The sequence below is a fragment of the Lemur catta genome, chromosome 22, assembly GCF_020740605.2.
Source record: "Lemur catta isolate mLemCat1 chromosome 22, mLemCat1.pri, whole genome shotgun sequence".
Lineage (NCBI taxonomy): Eukaryota > Metazoa > Chordata > Mammalia > Primates > Lemuridae > Lemur > Lemur catta.
The window spans coordinates 6562078-6583026 of record NC_059149.1 but is presented as its reverse complement, the minus strand read 5'-3'; the positions used below and the strand labels follow the sequence as shown (position 1 = coordinate 6583026).

At 43.1% G+C, this 20949-nt stretch overlaps 1 protein-coding gene across 7 annotated transcripts in view; it reads right to left on the bottom strand.

Annotated features, from left to right (window-relative positions):
- ZMAT4 (zinc finger matrin-type 4) overlaps window positions 1-20949 on the bottom strand; it is a 317188-nt gene that overhangs the window by 206206 nt on the left and 90033 nt on the right. The gene's annotated exons all lie outside the window — the stretch shown is intronic.

Genomic DNA, 20949 nt, shown 5'->3' with positions numbered 1-20949 from the left:
TTGGAAACACTTAAGCATGTGGGAGGTAGTTTCAGACTGGTTAAGTGACTTGCCCAAAGTCATAAAGCCAATATAATTTCAGGATAAGAAAACACAGTAATAAAGTAAAAGCCTTGGGATTGTCTAGCCTAGAGGGGATCATGTACTGTATTTCATTGTCCTCAAAAGTAAGAACAAGTACGCAGAGGAAATAACACAAGGGTTAATTGTGATGAAAAGAGAGGCCACATCATCTTCTCTCGCTCCTGCGGCTCTGCCCTGAGGATCTGGGAGCCGGCACACGCAGTACCCCTGGCACAAAGCTTGCCTAAGACTCTCCCTTACCTGAGCTTCATTAAGCAGCTGTCAAAAGGGAGGCTCTCAGGTCAGAATTCACGAGTAAACAAAAGATACTGTATGCAACTGTGGGGGCGACCAGAGCCCAAGCTACCTGCAAGTGGCCAGGTGCAGTTGAGTAAACAGAGGTGTCCGTGCTTCCGAATTAGGGTTATTGATTTCTGGCTGCACTGACTGGTCCATGCCCAGTGTGGAGAAACTGATGCCCTCTTAGTTGCACCTTTTCGCTGCCTTTGCTCAACTGAGAGCCCACCCAGCCTCCCAACGCTTTTAACACTGGGAAAATGACAGTTCTAACGTCCATGTTTCCACCTGCGGCGGGACGGCAGAGAGAAGGACATCAAGAGAGTCGTCAGAAGTTCAGCAGCTCAGTCCCAGCTCTCCAGCTTTCTAGCGGTGTGATATCAGGCCAGTCGCTTACCGGAACGTGTTTATAGTCAAAATGAGTCGCATTTTCTCCATGCACAAAATGAATTATCATAATACTCATTTGGGCGCTGTAAGAATCGGATGAGACAGTACATATGGCGCATTGTATCTGCACAGCACTGACCACTGACCACTGACTGCGCCAGTGCCGAACGCTGAGTCCACTGAACCGCCACCTAATCCGTCACCCTCCGCTGCCTCCACTCAGAGACTGTTTCCTCCTCTGCACGACTTTTGTTCCATTCCGCCTTTGTTTACAAGGGAGTTCCAGCCAATCTCCTGGACAATGTCTACGTTTACGGTTCAGCCACAAAGGCCAAGTGATCTTCAGAGGACACGCAGCAAGTTGCATCTTGTTTCCAGGATATATTGCAAATCCTTTTTGTCCACTTTCCTCATTCATCACTTTTTTAATTCCTTTACTCTGCCTACAGCAAGAAGGCCATGCTTCTAAACTGTCCCCGAACACCTTTAAGGTCTTTAAATGGGTTTAAAAGTGCCAGTGGAACATGAAAAATGTTTACAGATATATAAAAGTACTAAAGTGTGATTTTGAATTATATTGTCAACACTTGTAGCCATTTCTAGGTTACAGAGTAGGTTTTAATTAAGGGTTATCTGGAGTCTGTTTCGCCTGGAAGATGGGTAGGACAGAGAAACAGACGCCCAGGTGGGTATGTATCAGACAAGTTGTCATTATTCAGCTTCTACATGCTTTTGAAAATGACACGGTGTAGGCGAGCATTTTATTTTTGCAAATAAATATGCTAATTACTAAAACCTGTGCACATTTCCTACCATTTTCCTGGGGGGTTGGAGGGAAGGGGCCGTGGTAGTATCAGGAGCACTGTTGCAGTCGAAAGAATAAAAAGCAACGTTTCACCCGCACAGCGCTGACCGCGGACTCGCCCGAGCCGGTGCAGGCGGCACACGCCGACGGGAACTGGGGAGGCAAAGTGGTAACTGTGTGAGCTCACAGGTGCCGAAGTGGATTTTCAATTCCGCATTTGTTAAGCAGGAGAACTTCTTGTCACAGGCCCTGTGTCATCCATCTCCTCAAAGCTCTGCATTCCCAGAGGACAAAATCATGGCAAAATTGGAAATCTCATCATGCGGCCTGTTTGGTGGCTGTTTTGTTTTGTTTTATTGTTTTGTTTTTTGTCTTTCCTAAAGCATTCCGTTCCTTTGAAAAAAAGACTTTCCAGTTAAGGCAGAGGTCACCGAGTTATTTCATTGCGGTTTGACGAAACTAGTAAGAGCCCATGAGCTGAAAAGAAAAGGGAAACACGTGGCAAAGTCCGCGGTGAAGCTGTTCGTGCTACGACACGGGGTGTGAGGCTTCCCAGCGACCTTGATCATCACGGGCCTGCTTTCCTCCCTCACTGCCAGTCTGGTGGCAGAAGGACTGACTGCACCGTGGGCAGCGCGCTGGCCTGGGTTACGAGGGAAGAAAGGCAGAACTCTGGCAAAGACCACCCGACTCCGGGCGTCTGAGCTCACCACTTAGCAGCTTCCCCTCTGCCTGGGCGTCTCTTTCCCCGTTGCTTCCTCCAGGTTGCCTGGGCCCGAGCCAGGCCTTGCTGCCTGCAGCTTGCAGCAGGAAGTCAAAACCCACAGACTTGTAAGCGGGGAAGAGTGTGGAGTCACACTCCCGGTTAGTCTGATTCTAACTCAAAGCGCGTCCAAATTACGTCGACTGGCAAAGGGAAAGAGCTTCCCAGCAGATGGTTCCCGGCACTCACGGCTCCTCCCGCCTCCAGCCTGGGCCGCGACACCTGAGGGCGGAGACCCGCCAGCAGCCCTCTTCTTCTTTCCCAGCCTGTCTTTCCCAGATGAAGGTCTCTGTGACATTTAGTGTCTTCCTCCCGCTGGCTCCTCCCTACTCCTCTCCTGCTAGGAATTCCTTGAAATTCGGCGCAGCAACCTCACTCCTTTCAATTTATTCTAAACAAACAAACAGAGACCTCCCCAGCCAAGAAAGTGAAAATGGAGTTGGAGCAAGACGCCCACTGCGGCATCACCCGAACAGGAGCTGACATGGCGAGGCAGTGGCACGTGCCACCGCGGAAGACGGGCCGAAGCCGCCACGGGTGCTGGCTAAGTGGAGAACTGGCAAAAAGTGCTTTCTGTGCCATGAATGTTGGAAGCAAACTGCTAAGCTCAAAACTGCACGGATGCTATGATCACAATCACATAAAAGTTCATAAGTAGAACAATGATCAGTGGAAAGGAAAAAGCATCTCATTTATTAGAACAGAAGGAGTACGAGTAGTTGTCATCTTTTATGTCTATAACAAACTTGCCTGTAACATAAATATAATAATAATGACAATGCTTAAGCCATTGTAATTTCACATTAAGCATACTTTTTGCCCGCAATTATTAACAATTACTAAAAGCATCACTGGTCAGAACTGCTCCTAACATACACTGGTATGACTGACCACATTCCCATCTGCCCTTGCTAATGTCTTATCAACACTCAAAATGCATTTTTTCATTGCAGCACTTAGTGTTGGATGAGCTAAGAGCAATACATGATGCTTCAAATTTTAAAACTTCATTTGGGTCCATACAAGTGCCATGGTAAGTGTGTGTCACTTTCACTCTTTGTGCAGGAGTAGAAAGTACAGGATGGGGAGGCCAAAGCTATTCGCACTACTACACTGAGAAGGGCTAGAAGAAATCACATCTGAAACTCACTCTTACATCATCCGAATAAACAAACGACAACAAATCCTTATTATTTTTTCAAAGATTTGTTAGTACTTAAAATTTGCACAGCTTTTAAGAATTCTGGAAACATAGACAACTGCCAAGTAAAAAGAAATTTAAGGAGGAAAAAATATCCCACATGTTAAATTGTATATTAGAGTTTCAGGAGGAAAAGGAGGACCATTACTTTAAGGGAAAAGATATGAAAAAAAATGTAACAAGAAAAAGAAATAACAATCTCTTCCCATTGTGCTAAGAGTCAATCTCAGGCTCTTTCTTCCATTAATATTCACATTTTAAGCAAAAGTCATTACTTTCATTCAAACCAAATCAACTTTAAACTTCCCAGATAGGCCAGAAATTACCAACTCTTCCATTTTAATTAAAGCCTTTGCCCCCGATCCCCGGCATTGTTTGGGGGCAGACCTATCCGAAGATTAGTTTCTTTTGCTGAAACCGTCTCTTGGCACTCAAAGCAATAGTCTAAAATGGAAATTCAGGCCAGCCTTCTCTTTGGGGAGATAAAGAACAAGACAAACCTCTATTTCAGAAGTATGGCTGTGAAAGGAGGCGGCAAAACATAGAAATAGAATGGCTTTGTGCCTCACCTAAATAGCCACCTCCACCATCACACATTCCTCAGGAAAAGTTCACAACTCAAACTGGCTTCCAACAAGGCTACTGGTTTCTGGTATTATACAATGTGGAGGTAACAAAGCCACTCTGTATTTGCATAATGCTTTGACCAGACTCCAGAATCCTTCCACTTTTATCATCTCATCTCATCCTCAAATTGCAGGTGTGAGGCTGGCAGGAGAGGTGTTACCTCAAACAAGCTTCAGGACCCATTCCTGACTCCTGGACAAGTCTTCCGCCATCTTATTCCATTGCAGGCATCTAATTATACCTCTTCCTGAAACCAGCTAAAATAAGCCAAGGACCACAAGAAACAGGGAAAACCTGGAACAGGCCGATGATTACAGAAGAATGGTCCTCACATGCCGCCACTTTTGAGGTCATTCTGGGTTAAAGAGGAGCCAATTAGAGACAGGACAGCAAACACCAAGGGTCTAACTCACGGGGGTGCCGAAGAATGACCAGCTGGGGCGAGGTAGGGGCTCCGTGGCAAAGGTTGGAAGCAGGGGGCACCCTGGCAGAGCCCCACTTAACATCCCACCACTGAGGACCCCAGGGATGGGCCCTGGAGAAGCTACAGCACAGCCTCCCTAGAAGGCGGAGTTAGTCGCAGACAAACCTCTGACAACTGTGGCTCTTTCCCAACCTGAAGCATCTTCCCTTGTCCCCACGGGAGGGAGGATGGGCACAGAAACTCCCCGTACCTAGAGTGAAGGATGGGTCAACTAAAACTCTAGGAAGAGAAGCCCAGTCCCTAAAAGAAAGCCTCACGAACACAGAGAAGAAAGAGATTCCAGTCCTCCACTGAACTCAGGCACCAGGTTCCAGGCCTTTGCCACTGGGTTACACTGACCTGGCCTACAGTTGGGTCTGAGCACTGAAATTGGATCAGAAGATCCTAAAAGGATCTAGGTAGACCATGAAGGAATCCAAGGCCAACCACACACAGTGGGGACAGGGCCAGGCCTTCATCACCCTCTGCTCTGCCAAGGATGAATGGCACCTGTGAAAAAATTCATGCGAGATGAAGACTTTCGAAAACCTTCCAAGGAAAAGAAATCAACCAGTTATTTGCAAAATACTTGCTACAGTAAGCAGAAGAAAGTTTTAAATGGCACATGTTTTGTGTCATTTAATTCAAGAAAATATGAACTGAGGGTAAAAGCTAAAAGATGAGCTAAGACAACTGTTAAGATAAGATGATACTGTCTGTGTTAATAAAGGACGAAATTTTAAATATCATCACTTAATTTTGAAGTTCTTACAGTTCAAGAGCAGAATCAACACTGCAGATCCATGTAGAAGTCAGGATAGAGACAATTTGTAGAATGCAGAGAAACAGACCTAAAATGAAGGGAAGGGAAGGGAAGGGAAGGGAAGGGAAGGGAAGGGAAGGGAAGGGAAGGGAAGGGAAGGGAAGGGAAGGGAAGGGAAGGGAAGAAACTGGAGATCTTACACATGAAAGACTGGAACAGATATATTGTGGCTTTCATGGCAGAATAAATAGACAAATGTAATAGAATAAAAAGCCCCAAAATAAACTGAATAATTTAGGAACCAAAAAGAAAGCTAGGAAAATATATCTAACCTTGTGATTGAAAAGTTTTCTGAGCAAAGCAGCTAAAGAAGCAGGATTGATAGACATGGATATAAAAGAAATAAGTGTTTTTCATCTGAAATACATATATGTAAGAGAAACACCACAAAGTAGGAAAAATATTTACAAACGTGTAAAAGAAAATGGTTTAATACCTTTGAGATAAAAAGTGTTCTCACAAATTTATTCAGAAAGAAACAATATTAAAATAGAGGTTAGAAATAGGAATTATAGAAATACAAATAGCTAAAAAGGCATATACAAACTTCATCCAAGTGCTACTTTACAATTTTTAAAATTTAAAAATATATATGTTTACTCATCACATTGGCAAGAATTTACAAAGTACACATGTCCATATTGGTGAAGATGAGAGAAAACTAGCTCTCCTGTTCATGGCTAACAGGCACAAAAGCTGATACAAGCTTCCTGGATAGAAATTTTGCAGTATATACCTAAAAGCAAAAATGTGTTTGATTCAACAATCTTACTTCTATGAATTTATTTTGAGGAAGCAATCAGAGATATACATTACCATTTATTTGTAATAGTAAAAATGGGAAACTAAGTTAAATGCCCTAAAATAAATAAATAAATGCCCTAAGTAACATGATATATCTATATGACAGATTGTCAAATAGCCACGAGTGAGCATAATAGTAATGTTCAATGACATAAAATATATATAGAGAGAAAATAGTATTTACAAAAAAGGCAGTTTCAAATCAGAATATAATGATGTCACATTTTCACACAAAAGTGTGTATGTGCAGGTACCTACATATATGCATGTCTACATATGGTTAAGGTCTAGGAAAAAACATGCCAAATGATTAACATTGTTTATGCGGATTACAAGTGATTTTAAGTTTTCTTATGCATGCTTTTTTAAATTTTCCAGATTCCTTAAGAGATCAAATCATTCCAATAATCAGAGGGGAAAAAAAAATCACAGTTTTAAAGATTCATCCCAACACTGATGATTTCTCATTCTAACAGTCCTACCTTCAGGCAAGGAAAGTGCATCTCAGAGAGACCAAGAGATTCGCTCAGCTTGTAACTCCTCAGGGAACAGGGATGCTATCTGTTTGGTTCACTGTGCACCCCCATAATGTATCGCAATGCCTGACACACAGTCCGTGCTCAATAAAGACTCGTCGACTGAGTGATTGAGCACCTGAAGCAAAGAATAAAGCAATCTCAGAGCAACAGCCCAAGACCCTTGATTAATTGAGACAATTATGTAAAAGTCTGTGCACGTGGGAAGTCACTGTTGTCACAGATCCCTCTGCCTTCTAAAAGTGACATCAAAAGCATCACCCGTCTATCTCCATCTGCAAATCAGAGTGTAGCGAGGGAGCTGCAGACCGGAGCCCGCCCAAGCGACAACACCTGCAGACACGTGGCAGAGCGCGCCCCGCAGGTGAGCATGGGAGGTGCGTGCTCTGAAGACAGGGAGGGGTCGCTGCTGCGGGCCCAGGAGTGGAGACTCAAGGAGGCAGCCGCGCTGCTGGACACTCCACGGCACGTGCGATTCAGCCTGTTGGGGGAGAGACATTTTGGACCAGGTGGAGTTAATTCCTCCACCATTTCCAAGACTCCAGACCCTTGGCGAAGTATCTGTTAACTCAGGGACTGCCACACAAAAAACCAGAAACTTTTCCTTGGGGCCACCGTGTTTTACTATGACAATAGAATAAAAACTGCAAGTATAATTTAAAGGTAAAATAAATAGAAAAATGAAATTTATTGACTTCATTTAATCCACGTTTTTAGCATTAAATTGTCAATTAATTGTAGCAATAAGGACATGTACAAGTAAGATTTTAATATATGCTTCATGCAGCCCCGGGTCAAAACTAGAGTGAGTTAAATACGACTCTCGTGGCAGTTAATGTGCCAACTTGTGGTCAGACATGGAGGCTGCTGTGACCTGGGGTGATGTGTCTCTTAGTTTTTAATTACTGGATCCTGGGCATTGGTCCTGTTACGGACCAAACTGTGACCCCCTCCCAAGTTCCTGTGTTGGAGACCCAACCCCCATATTTGGAGGCAGGACCTTCAGGGAGGTAATAGCTTACATTAGGTCACAAGGCTGGGGCCCTAATCCGATAGGACTGGTGTCCTTCCAAGAAAAGACACCAGGGACCCATCTCTCTCCTCTCTCACTGCATGTGCACAGAGGAAAGGCCGTGTGAGGACACAGCACGATGGCAGCCACGTGCACGGCAGGAGAGAGCCAGGAGTCAGCGCTGCTGGCACCTTGATCAGGGACATCCAGCCTCCAGAACAGCAAGAAAACAAACGTGTGTTGCTTACGCTCCCCAGTCTAGCATCTGACTCACTCACACGCCTCCCATCTCAACCAGGTGTTCTCTCAGGTCTTCCTACACACAGCAATCAGTCATTTGTCAAAAGCAAAAGGTATAGTCTCAAAGTTTCTAGAATTAGGTCACTTTGTTTGTTCCAAAATATTTTTAAAAGGGCATTTAAAATGAGAAAAGCTTATCTTAAGCGAGTATTAGGAAAAACTAATTTTTGCGGGAGGCAAAAACCGTGTACGGTGGGATGCACCGTGCCCATGGTTGTGCAAACATGTTCGTACCAAATCTGCGTTGCTGTCTGCCTACACAAGGACTCCGGCAACGCATTGCAATTTTAAATCAAAGTCTTACAACTCAAAAAATTAAATTATCACCAAAGCCTGGAGGAACAGGTTTTCTGTGGTGTTCGGTACAGAGCTAAATATGCCTCCATGATGTCTGTGCATTTTAAACAGAATCACGTGAGAAATGAAAGAACACAGGCTCATCTCGGCCTCTCCTTTGCTGTTTGGGGAAAAAGCAAAGCAACATTCCCCCAGAAGCTCTTGTGTAGAAGTTATAGTTAGAGATGAGGGAAAAATAAAGCCAGTGTGATCGGTGATTAAAGTCGGAGAAGACCAGCGATTTGAAGTAGCAATGCTGCCAAATCCTTCTGGAACGTGCAACCCTAAACAACGTGAGCTGCTCCTGGCCCAGGTCTCTGGGTTTCTCCCATAAAATTCATGTCTGGACTAAGAAAAATGTTAGCACTTTATAAAAATATCACTGTGTGAAGTCTTCCAAGATTAATGCCACCACTGCCACCAGCAAACACTGGTGTAGTCCTCACCTGTTTGGGGTGAGGTTTAGTTTGTGGGGTAAAAACAAGGTGCGAGAGTCCCGACTCCAGTGTAGACGCCGACTTGGCCAAGCCTGGGCAAGGTGAATAATCCCCAGACAACCATAACACGGCACCAGCCGCAGCAAGCTTACCCGTGCTGCCTGGCTGGTCTGGCCCCTTCATTCCGTGTAGCATGTCCACATGATTCCCTCCGGGCCCTGTGATTTTAATTTCTTGGCATGTGCCACATAATTATTTTCAAATCGAACTCTCTCCTTGTGACTGAGTCCTTAATCACTCATTACTTTTATAATCCTGAGCCATCCCCACAATGTACCTTTACATCTTCCGCACACAGCAGTTCCTCTATAAATACCTGTTAACTATGTAAATAACTAGGTAAGTCAGCATATAGAACATAAGTTAATGGACCTCACTTTAAACAAAGCAATAATAAAAAAACATTGGACTAAAAAAACCAACAAAATAGTAGAATACTTGCTTAACAAAGGGATTTCTGCTTCTCAGCAAATTATATTTTTAAAGCTTCTAGGGTACACTTAAAAGTTGACTTTATTTTTCAAGATTTTATATCCACATTATTTTCAAAAATCCTTCTAGGTATATATAACATTTATTTATAATCTGAAAAAAGTAATCAGCAAATTTTATAAAGAACGTTCTCCCGTGTGAAAGATTGTGCAGAGAAGAGGTTTTCCATCTCTCCCCGGATGGCCCCTGTCCCCCGCCGCACCCCGGGCTGAGCTAGTGTTTTGCACACAAATCTCCCCAGCTGAAGTGGGGCACGGCCGGGGATCTTCACCCCTCACTGGTGCAGAAATCGGTGGGTCCAGCTATGACGCCAGTAGAAAAACAGGTTAGTAGCCTTGCTTCACCCAACGACAGGGAAACAGTAATTTTTTTCTCTTCGATCCCATCTTTCCAAGTCCCCAAACAGAGTGAAGTACTCAGAAGCATGTTTTATTTTTCCAGCAATATTTGTTTTGTTTAATACAGCTGCACAGACCTTAGGGGGAAACAGGCACACACAGCCAGGTGCAACTCTTGCCGTCACTTGCAGCTCAAATCCCACCTGCTTTTTCAATTCCTCTATTTGCCTGCTCAGAGTTTCAGATTTTCATCTGTTTGCAGGTTGCTTTGAATCGATAGCATGATTAAAAAAAATTCGGGAATTTCTGAGATACATATTTCACCCTCACTAGCCTGGGCGGTTGAGTAGAAGATGGTTTTATTCCATCAATACCTGCAGATGAGCCCAGAATCCCCACGTCGTTCCTCTTCCTCAGCAAGAGGGGCCAGAGAGAAAGAGGCAGAGGTTCACACTTCTGGGGCCAAGCAGTGCAGAGCCCCCTCTGAGGACAGCCGAGAGGGCCTTGCAGGAGACCCCAGACCACCTCCCCTGCTGCTCCGCACGCGGGGCAGACCTGGAGGGCTCCTCTCCCTCCATTCTCTCAAAGCTCGGTCCCTGGACCACCTGGTTCAGAATCACAGAGAGTTTTTTAAAAGGCAGGTTTCAGACCTAATAATAAGAATGCCCAGGGTGGAGGCCTGGGAGGTAGGCTTTCCACCAGCTCGCCTGGCGGTTCCTAGGAAAGTGGATTTTTGAAAACGGCGGCTTTCCTTTCTCCTCCTTTTTAATCTCTCCTCTCCCCTCCCCTTCTGTGGCTGCCAAGCCCAGACTGGCAGGAAGAGAAACAGACCGAGAGAGCTACCTTCCCACTTCCCCGAACAGCACTCGGGCAAGGTGAGCGCAGGCAGCAGCAGTGTCCAGGCCAACCTCCCAGGGCCCTGCTGAGCACGGCTGGGAAGTGCAGCTGGAACGCAGCGCCCTTGGTGGCCCTGCGCCCACAGCTCCCTCTCAGCTCTGCCAGTTTTCATTTCCCAGAATCTTCTCTTTGCTCTCCCTCTCCACCTTCAGAACCCAACCCGCTGGCTACCCTACTATGCGACTGTCCCAGTCAAACTCAGTGCCCTTTTGCTACCCTACTATGCGACTGTCCTAGTCAAACTCAATGCCCCTTAACTATCCTACTATGCGACTGTCCTAGTCAAACTCAATGCCCATTTGCTATCCTACTATGCGACTGTCCTAGTCAAACTCAATGCCCCTTAACTATCCTACTATGCGACTGTCCTAGTCAAACTCAATGCCCATTTGCTATCCTACTATGCGACTGTCCTAGTCAAACACAGTGCCCTGTGGCTATCCTACTATGAGATATTCTAGTCAAACTCAATGCCCTTTTGCTATCCTACTATGTGACTGTCCTAGTCAAACTCAGTGCCCTTTTGCTACCCTACTATGTGACTGTCCTAGTCAAACTCAGTGCCCTTTTGCTATCCTACTATGCGACTGTCCTAGTCAAACACAGTGCCCTGTGGCTATCCTACTATGAGATATCCTAGTCAAACTCAATGCCCTTTTGCTATCCTACTATGTGACTGTCCTAGTCAAACTTAGTGCCCTTAGCTATCCTACTATGTGACTGTCCTAGTCAAACTCAACACAGATGTTCCATGACGCACGGTGGGGTTATGTCCTGATAAACCCATGTTAATTGAAAATATTCTAAGTCAAAAATGCATTTAATACACGTAACTTACCACACATCGTAGCTTAGCCTCAACTACCTTAAGTGGGCTCAGAACACTTACATTAGCCTACAGTTGGGCAAAATCATCTAACACCTAGCCTATTTTATGACAAAGTGTGGAAAAGCTCATGTAATTTATTCAATACTGTGCTGACGTACGGCTTGTACAGAATGAGAATCGCTTTCTCACCACCCTAAAGTCTGAAAGTCTTAAGTGGAATCATCACAAGTTGCGGCCCATCTGTAGTTCCAGAGAGAAGTCACTGTCTTTCCTCATTACCTCTTCAGTCCCCTCTTCCCAATTCCTCTCTCAGTCTGGAGCGCCAACACTCTTGCAGGCAACAGGCACAAAACAAAGTGAAGCAAAAATATTGAAATACATGAACCAGGAATTTAAAATAAGGAAGATAAATATATTTAAGGAGTTGAGAAGATATTACCAATATGAGGCAAAAATATGAAATGGTGAAAAATAAAAAGCAGATGTATTAGGTAGTAGGACTGTGAGCCGTGACTAAGTAGGATGTATTGGTTTGATGGCCGAAAATCTGCTAACGTGATACGCCACATCTGTAGAACAAAAGACAAAAACCCCATCATCATCTTCACAGAGTCATAAAAAGCTCTGGACAAATTCTAACACCCTCTTATGACAAAAACACTCAACAGCGAGGATAGGAATGAAGTTTCCCAGCCTGGTAAGGCCAACTGTGAAAACCCCTCACAGTGCATTTAACAGGGGAAATCAGAACTTCCCCACCTGAGGAACAACACCAGACTGTCCCCTCACAGGACGTCGCTCGGCGTAGCACTGGGGGTTCTAAACAGGACAATGAGGTAACAAAAAAGTCGGGGTGGGGCAGCATCTAACCTGGAAAGAAGTAAAACTCTCTGTCCCTGCAGATGACATACTCCTGACAGATTCACCAAAAGTTATTAGAATTAATAAACTAGTTCAGCCAGGTTGCAAGATTCAAGATCAAATCACAAACACTGATTGCATTTCTAAACAGTAACAATCAACAGTTCAAAAATGAAATTTAAAAAGCTTCATTTACAAAAAAGAAAAAAAAGCACTTAGATACTTAAGTTCCCACGGACTCAGATTAGCCAAAACAATCTTGCAAAGAGCAAAACTGGACAACTCACGTCTCCCAGTTCAGCACTCACTGCAGAGCTCCTCACTCAAGACGGTGTGCAGCCGGCACGAGGACGCCAGTGCACAGGGCGGACGTACGGGTCAGGGGAAGAGAACTGGGAGTCCACAGATAAACCTTCCATTCATGGTGCATGGATTTTGACAAGGGCATTAAGACAATCCAACAACTAAATATCCATAGGCAAAAGAATGAAGTTAAATTACTATCTCATACCATTTACAAAAATTAACTCAAAATGTATTCTAGGCCTTGATATAACAGCTAAAACTATAAAAGTCTTTGAAGAAAGCATATGAGTAAATATTTGTGACCTTGAATTAAGCAAGGGCTTCTTAGATGTGACACCAAAAGCACATGTAACCAACAAAAAAAAAAAAGATAAATTAAAGTTCATCAAAATTTAAAACATTTGTGGTTCAAGGACACCATCAAGAAAGTAAAACAACCCACAGAAATGGGAGAAAATATTTACAAATCATGTATCTGTTAAAGGACTTTTATCCAGAATATATAAACAATATCTACAACTTTAAAAAAAAAACCAACAACTATCCCAATTAAAACAATGGGCAAAGGAATTAAAGAAAACCAGAGCCACACTGATGTTACAGCAGTGGAGGCCGGGCACGGGGGCTCACGCCTGTGATCCTAGCACTCTGGGAGGCTGAGGTGGGCCGATTGCCTGAGCTCAGGAGTTTCAGACCAGCCTGAGCAAGAGCAAGACCTCATCTCTACTAAAAATAGAAGAAATTAAGCGGGAATGGTGGTGCACACCTGTAAGTCCCAGCTACTTGGGAGGCTGACACAGGAGGATCACTGGAGCCCAGGAGTTGGAGGTTGCAGTGAGCTGTCATGACACCACTGCACTCTATTGCTGACAACAGAGGAAGACTCTCTCTCAAAAAAGAAAAAAGGCACTGAAGATAGATTTTATTCAAAAACTATTGCAAGAAGGGAAGAGAGACTCCAGCATAGAACTGGGCTTCATTCCAAATGCAATCAGAACAAGAACAAGTGGGGATTTATAGCCAAGGAACAAGTTGCTGGGGGCGTGGGGGAGAATTGGTTCTTCAAAAAAGATATAAACAGCCAATAAGTTGATGAAAAGATGCTCACGCTCATTGGCCACTGGGAAAATATAAATCAAAAACACAATGAAATACCACTTCATACACGCAATAAAAAGTGTTGCCCAAGGATGTGGAGAAATTGAAACCTTATATATTCCTGGTGGGAATGTTAAATGGTGTGGCAACTTTGGAAAACAGTTGGGCAGTTTGCGAAAAGGTTGCATACAACTCAGAAATTCCACTCAGAGGTACACACCCACGAGAACTGAAAAATCTATGCCCACACAAAAACTTGTGCATGATGGTTTGTAGCAGCATTATTTACACAGTCAAAATGTCAAAACAATCCGATGTCCAGCAACGGATAAATGGGTAAACAAAATGTGGTATATCCTACAGTAAGATATAATTCAGCCATAAAAAGAATGGAGTTCTGGCACGTGCTACAGCATGGGTGTGCCTTGAGACATTATGCTACGTGACAAAAGTCACACAGAAAGGCCACATATTATAATGCAAGGGTCTCTGTATACGAAACATCAAGAATAGGTAGACCTACAGAGAGAGAGAGAGTAGATTAGAGGTTGCTGGGGGCTGGGCAGAGAGGAGAGCTGGTGAGTACAGGCGTTTCTGGGAGGTGGTACAGACGTTCCCCAAGTGGGTGATCTATGCACAACTCTGTGAAATAACAATCACCACACTACACACAATACAGCAAACTCGGCAATAGTTACATCAAAATAAAGCTGTCATTAAAAACTAAAATTATGAACAACTACATAGATAAATTTTTAGAAAATAATGACCAAAAAATCCCAACAATAGCTGAAAAATTTCAACCATTAAAAAAATCGAAATGGTTACCAAAATTGAAATGGTTTTCTCTACCACCACCACCAACAGCAATTTTTTTTAAAAGGTTTAAATGCCCAGATCATTTTATGAAGTTATAGGCCCATAGCTTTTAAATGTAGATGCCAAAACTCTTAAGTAAAATTAACCAACTGACTAAAACATTATGTTTTTTTAAAGTAATATATCATGATCAGCCACGGATTATCTAAGTAATGCAAACATAGCATAACATTACAAAAAAGTCAATGTTATTCACCACAGTAATAGAATAAAAGAAGAAAAAAAATCATATCTCAACCAATGCAGAAAAATCTTTCGATAAAATCCATCACTTATTTATAATTTTTTTAACTTCATAAGCTAGGGAAAGTTCGGGATATTCCTCTCTACATACAGATTATATGAAAAATCTCCACCACCATTATACTTTATGGAGACATTTTGATTGCATTTATTTTAAAACTAAAAACATGAAAAATATGTCTACTATCATCACTGGTTCCAAACATAGCACTGGAATTCCTCACTACCACTATGAAGAAAGAAAAAGAAAAAGAGACCTAGCATAGAAAGGGAAGAGCTAAAACTCGTTTGCAAATAATACACACATTTATCCAGAAAAATTGGCGGAATCAACAGGACATTAGGGCTCAGAGAGAATGTAGCCAGATTGACGGGCATGAAGGTGCATTGCCCAGAGCCCCCCGCCCCGTGGAGAGCGTGCTGCCAGGAGGCAGACTCCATTCACCTGTCAACCCTTTCAGGGATCCCCTTGGCTATAGAGAACTGCCTTGCCCAAGGTCAAGTCCTTCCCCGGGTGTGGTGACAGAGGTACATAAATACATAAGTAACGAGCCAGGCACCTTGCATAGACCCATACCAAGAATGTGTTATGAGCCTTTAATTTAACCCTCAGCACCTGAGGTTAAATAATATTTAACTTGTACAAGACTGCATGCCTAGTAGGTTGTATACAGCCAGGATTTGAACTCAGGTTTTCTGACTCCAGAGGCAAAAGTTTCACTACAGTGCTGTACGACAGGGTAGCTTCCCCTTACACGCCAAGGTCACATGAGGCATACTCAGCTCTTGCGTGTTTGCCGAGTCTCACCCCCATATCTGGAATACGTGCATGCCCCACCCCCCACCATCTACCATAACCTTCTACGTCTATTCCACACCCGACCCTCTCTGAAAAACTCTCCCATAGCTCCAGAACACTAATTTCATCCCGTTCCAACCTCTCACAGCTCTCATCGTCTTTGCCACCTAGTTTAGCCCTTTGGTATTTTCCTTTAAGCAGTTCATCCAATACAGTCCAATAACTCCCCAGCTTACCTCATGTACCCCACAACCCTTTTGGCAAAGGACAGTGTTTGATGAATCTTCTACATTCTAACGAGGCAGGATATACTGTAGATGTCCAAAAAATGCTTCTTGATGTGGATTGATTACACATAGCATATTGATCAGTCTCATTGTCTCAAGACTGAAGTTACAGCAGAGGAAACAGAGCTGTCTGTCAAGCTCAGCTCTGCTGGTGTTTCTCAGGCACGTGGTCAGTCTTCTGTAATTTCTTCCTGACCCTCATTATTCTTGACAATCTAATTGTGATTCAGTCTCTTCTCAAAAGTCAGACCACAGACAAATATGATGTACAAAGTTAGCCCAGAATGACTGCGAAGTGTTTAACCAGCGTAATCATGCATTCAGGCTGGACGCTTTCTCACCAGAGGAAAATGATAACGTCGTCATCCTGGCGCTACTGGGCACCGTATTATGCAGTGCCATGTACGGCCCTGTCCCTGCTGCCACCTACTCTTCGCTAGATTTCAAGGGAGGCTGGCCCACTTCTTTTCACCTGCTGACCGATTGGCTGTTTCATAGAAATGTATTAAAATTTTGAAAACTGATGGATAAGGCTAGAAAAATTATGACTATTATTTTAAAAAATGATGAAGGGTTTAGCTGTCTTCAGTGCCTCAACAGCCCACTGCAGTTGTTTCTGACTTACGTGACAAAACGCAGCCGCCGAGGGGAGGCTGTGACTGCTGGTTCCTTTCCTCTTTGCTGAGTTAGGGATCCGGCAGAAATTAGCGCCTTAAACACAACCATCTGTTCCCCTCTGCACACTCCTTTCTTCTGGACTTCAACAAGGGGGTGATCTGTCGATTCCAAGTCCTGTTTCAATCCAATTCCTGGTCTTTCTGATCTTGTTCCTTTCAGCTGAGAGTGAATTTATGAAATCGGACCACACGGAAGGAGGAAATTGACTAATGTTGGGGTCCTGTTAATGTTTGTAGTGTTCTTTCACTAGATTAAACCAATTCTACAAAAAAGCCCCCCAAAATTCGGCCATATTTCAGCTATAAGAGGAGTTACATGGCCACCCACAGTGAGTGGAGAGCCTGTAGTATTACATGACAGCCATTCATTCGTTCCTTTGTTCTTCGAGCCCCTGATGCACGTCATATACAGAGAAGGGTCAAAGAACACCAGCATAAGCAATGTGGAGTGTGGATTATTGGGTTGTGTTGTTGCTACCAAAAGAAAGAATAGCCAGTGCACACCTCTTAGCTATTCCCCTGCGAAATCTCCACATCACCCTCCAGGAACATCCATTCATTGCTGTCCTCACTCGGGCCTCAAGCCTCCAGCTTATCCGTCAGAATTCATACAGCCACCCGCCTTCAGCTGACGTCTTCTTTTGGCTTCAATATGTCTAACAGAATTCCCCTTTCTCAAGGGCTCTGAGCCCTGAAATAGATACACGCAAACACGGGCTGTGCTGACAGGAGAAAATTGAGATTGCATTTTTCCAAAGGCTCTTCTAGGTCCAACAACGCGTAGCTAGAATGTAATTTTGAATTCAGTTACAAAGATTAAAACAGAACAGAAAGTTGAAGTCTGTTTCAGAGTATAAAGATAGGTAATGTTCCAAAACTGGTATCACAAGAGAAGTAGTTGAGCTAAATACCAATGGAGGTACATAAATTAATTTTAAGATGCTGACTAATTTATGTCTCCTTAACTATAAAATGCAAAGATAGACTATGTCAATTTTTAATGTCCCAATCAATTTTAACACTCTGTATTCATTATGTAGAGACTTTGAAAGTACCGTTGCAAATTTATAGCCCTAAATACTTAGAAAAGAGGAAACATTTCAAATCAATGGCCTCAACTCCTACCTTTAAAAAACTAGAAAAAGAAAAGTACAGCAGTCCCCTTTTACCTGAAGGAGATAAGTCCCAAACCCCCAGTGGATGCCCGAAACCATGTTAGAGAGACAGCACTGAACCTGATTGCTGTTGGCTGGAACCTGCTTCTGCCTCTTCCATCTTGACTAAGCACTTATCACACACTGTGGCTGTAACGTTTGCATTTTGTGGTACAACAGCAAAACTAGGACGGATTTATTTTTCCTTCTTCATAATTTGATGAATGGAAGATTCATTCTTACTGTAGATCTTAATCAACCTCAGCACACATTTTTTTTTCCCCTTCCTTATTAAGTCAGGAACTTTCACCTTTTCACTTAAAGGAAACACCTTACAGCTTCTTTTTGGCATATTCAAACTGGCAGCATCACTACTCTTGTGCCATGGGGCCATTATAAATCAAATAACACAAGCACTCTATACCCTGACAGCTGAACCGATAACCAAGAGGGCTGCCAAAGGTCACTCAATAATAAACAGATAACCTGAATAGCCTATATATTACAGAAATTGAATTTGTAGTCAAAAAAAAAAAAACCTTTCCACAAAGGAAATACCACACTCAGATGGTTTCACTGGGAAGTTCTCCTAAACATTTAAGAAAGAAATAACACTAAATGTATAAAAACTCCTTCAAAAAATTGAAGAGGAGGGAATACTTCCCAACTCATTCTGATACTAGCATTATTCTGATATCAAAATCAAAGATATTACAAGGGAGGAAAACCACAGACATGCTTTATAAACATAGATGTAACTATTTGTAACAAATTTTTAACAAACCAAATCTTACTATGTATAAAAAGAATCATCATGATCAAACGAGATTTATCCCTGGAATGCAAGGTAGGTTTGACATTTGAAAATCAATCAATCAATTCACCATACCTACTGATGAAAGAAAGAAAGAGAAAAAACTTACATTGACACTGCAATCGCTGCAGAAAAAAAGCATTTGAGAAAATCCAACATAAATTACTAATTTAAAAAAATTCAGCAAACTGGGAATAGAAAGGAACTTCCTCAACTTGATAAGAGACATCTATAAAAACCTATAGCTAACATTGTACTTAATGTTGAAAGACTGAATGTTTTCAATGGCTGCCACAACAAACACTAGAGACTGGGTGGCTTAAACAGCAGAAATCCATCTTCTCACAGTTCTGGAGGCTGGAAGTCTAAGGTCAAGGTGTCAGCAGGGCTGGTTTTTACGAGGCTGCTCTCCTCGGGTTGCAGGTGGCACTTCCCATCTGTGTGCTCTCAGGGTCATCCTTCCGTCATCCTGTCTGTACCCCAGTGTCCTTTCTTTATAAGGATACCAGTTATATTGGATTGGGGTTCACATTTTAACTTAATTACCCCTTTAAAGACCCCATCTCCAGATACAGTCACGGTCTGCGGTGCTGGGGTTGGGACCGCAGCACGTGAACTTGGGTGTGGACACGATTCGTGGCGTAACATCTGCCACGTGCCCCCGCCCTTCCACTCCTGGGTGTCCACCCAGCACGTATGAAGCATGGGTCCACACAAAGGCCTGTGCATGACATTCACAGCAACTTTATTTGTGGAAGATGGAGACCACCCAATGTTCTCGACAGGTGGATGGCTGAATAAATTGTAATATATCCAAAAAGCAGAATACTATTAGTAATATTAGTACTAATAGCAACTACAGAAACTACACTGGGAGAGTGATATACAATTTACAAAGTGAGCTCGTCTACACCAGCCCATCCCCTCTGATCCTCTAAGGACCCTGGGGCTCAGAGAGGTTGAGCAACTTGCCAACATCACACAGCTCCCTCAGCATGGCTAGTGGCTGAGTTAGGACATCTGCCCATCTCTTCTCACTCACCTCCGGCCTTCTGCTATGTCAGCTCCTGAGGGCAGAGACTGGTCTGAACTGTCCCCTGCTGAATCTCCAGAGTTCAGAGCAACGCTTGGCACACAGTCCCTGTTAATGATATTTATTGATGGACTACTGACTCTGAGGCCCGTGCACTTTTCACTACCCTTGCGGCACATCCCACAATGTTTTGTCTTAGGCTGAGAAATCTAAGCTCTCTTCTGTATCCTGCAGAGACAGAAGATGTAGGGGGCCGTGCCTGTGCCTTGTTGCCCAGGCAGGTTGACTTATCGGCTGGCTGTGGGCATCGCTGGCTTGGGGGGAGGACACTGCACAGCTCAGAAGCCAGGCCCCTAGGTGGGGCTGGGTGGCTTCAGAATGCACTGGTGTTGCTGTGCAGCCAAGGCTTGCAGTGAGCTCACCTCTTCTGGGATAGAACTGGGGAGAGCGACCCTGTGGAAAGAAGACTGAATTTGAACCTAAGCATCGTCTTTAAACAGTTGCACATCCTCGTGCGGATGCCGCAAACCACAGATAGACATTTTGGGTCTGTTTCAATTTGTGCTACTATGAATAAAACTCCTATGAATATTAAAAAGAAAGAAAGAAAGAGAAAGAGAGAGAGAGAAGGAAGGAAGGAAGGAAGGAAGGAAGGAAGGAAGGAAGGAAGGAAGGAAGGAAGGAAGGATTATTCCCTTCTCTTTCATTTCCATTATTTGCTCTTCAGAAAGTCTTGATCTAGTAGGTAAATACAAATATACAATGAACCAAAAATTATGCTCTATCATTATATCACATATTTATTTCATCATAATTTTTAATATTACAATTACCACTATTGTAAAGGAAGACTACTATTATAAAGAAAGAGTATATAATGCATCTGTCTTGTATTCCTTATCATAAGAAAAAGGAAGGAAATTAGTTTGAGAACAAAAAAATTAAGACCAGAACTAGCTTTCGGAGCAAAACTCGTCTGGATGGATCCTGAGGCAGAAATATTCTTATGCTAATTTTCTATTACTTTGCCTATAACAAGAATTCCATGTTTCATTTTCAATTTTCTGTACTTCTGTATTTGAGCTACATTCTGTGAGCATATGTTGTGTTGAACCATGTGAAACTACTATTTTTGTAAGTGAAAAATGATTAAATATTGGCAATTTCATATGTTCAACTTTATATTTCCTTTATAATGAGAAAAAGTCTTGATCTTTCTTAGAAAAGTAGACTATAAACATTTATATTTTTCCTAAATTGGCCACTTTCCTCACTCAATTTTAGTGATTCTAATATATTGTAAAGAGTAAAAACCAACCGTTAGC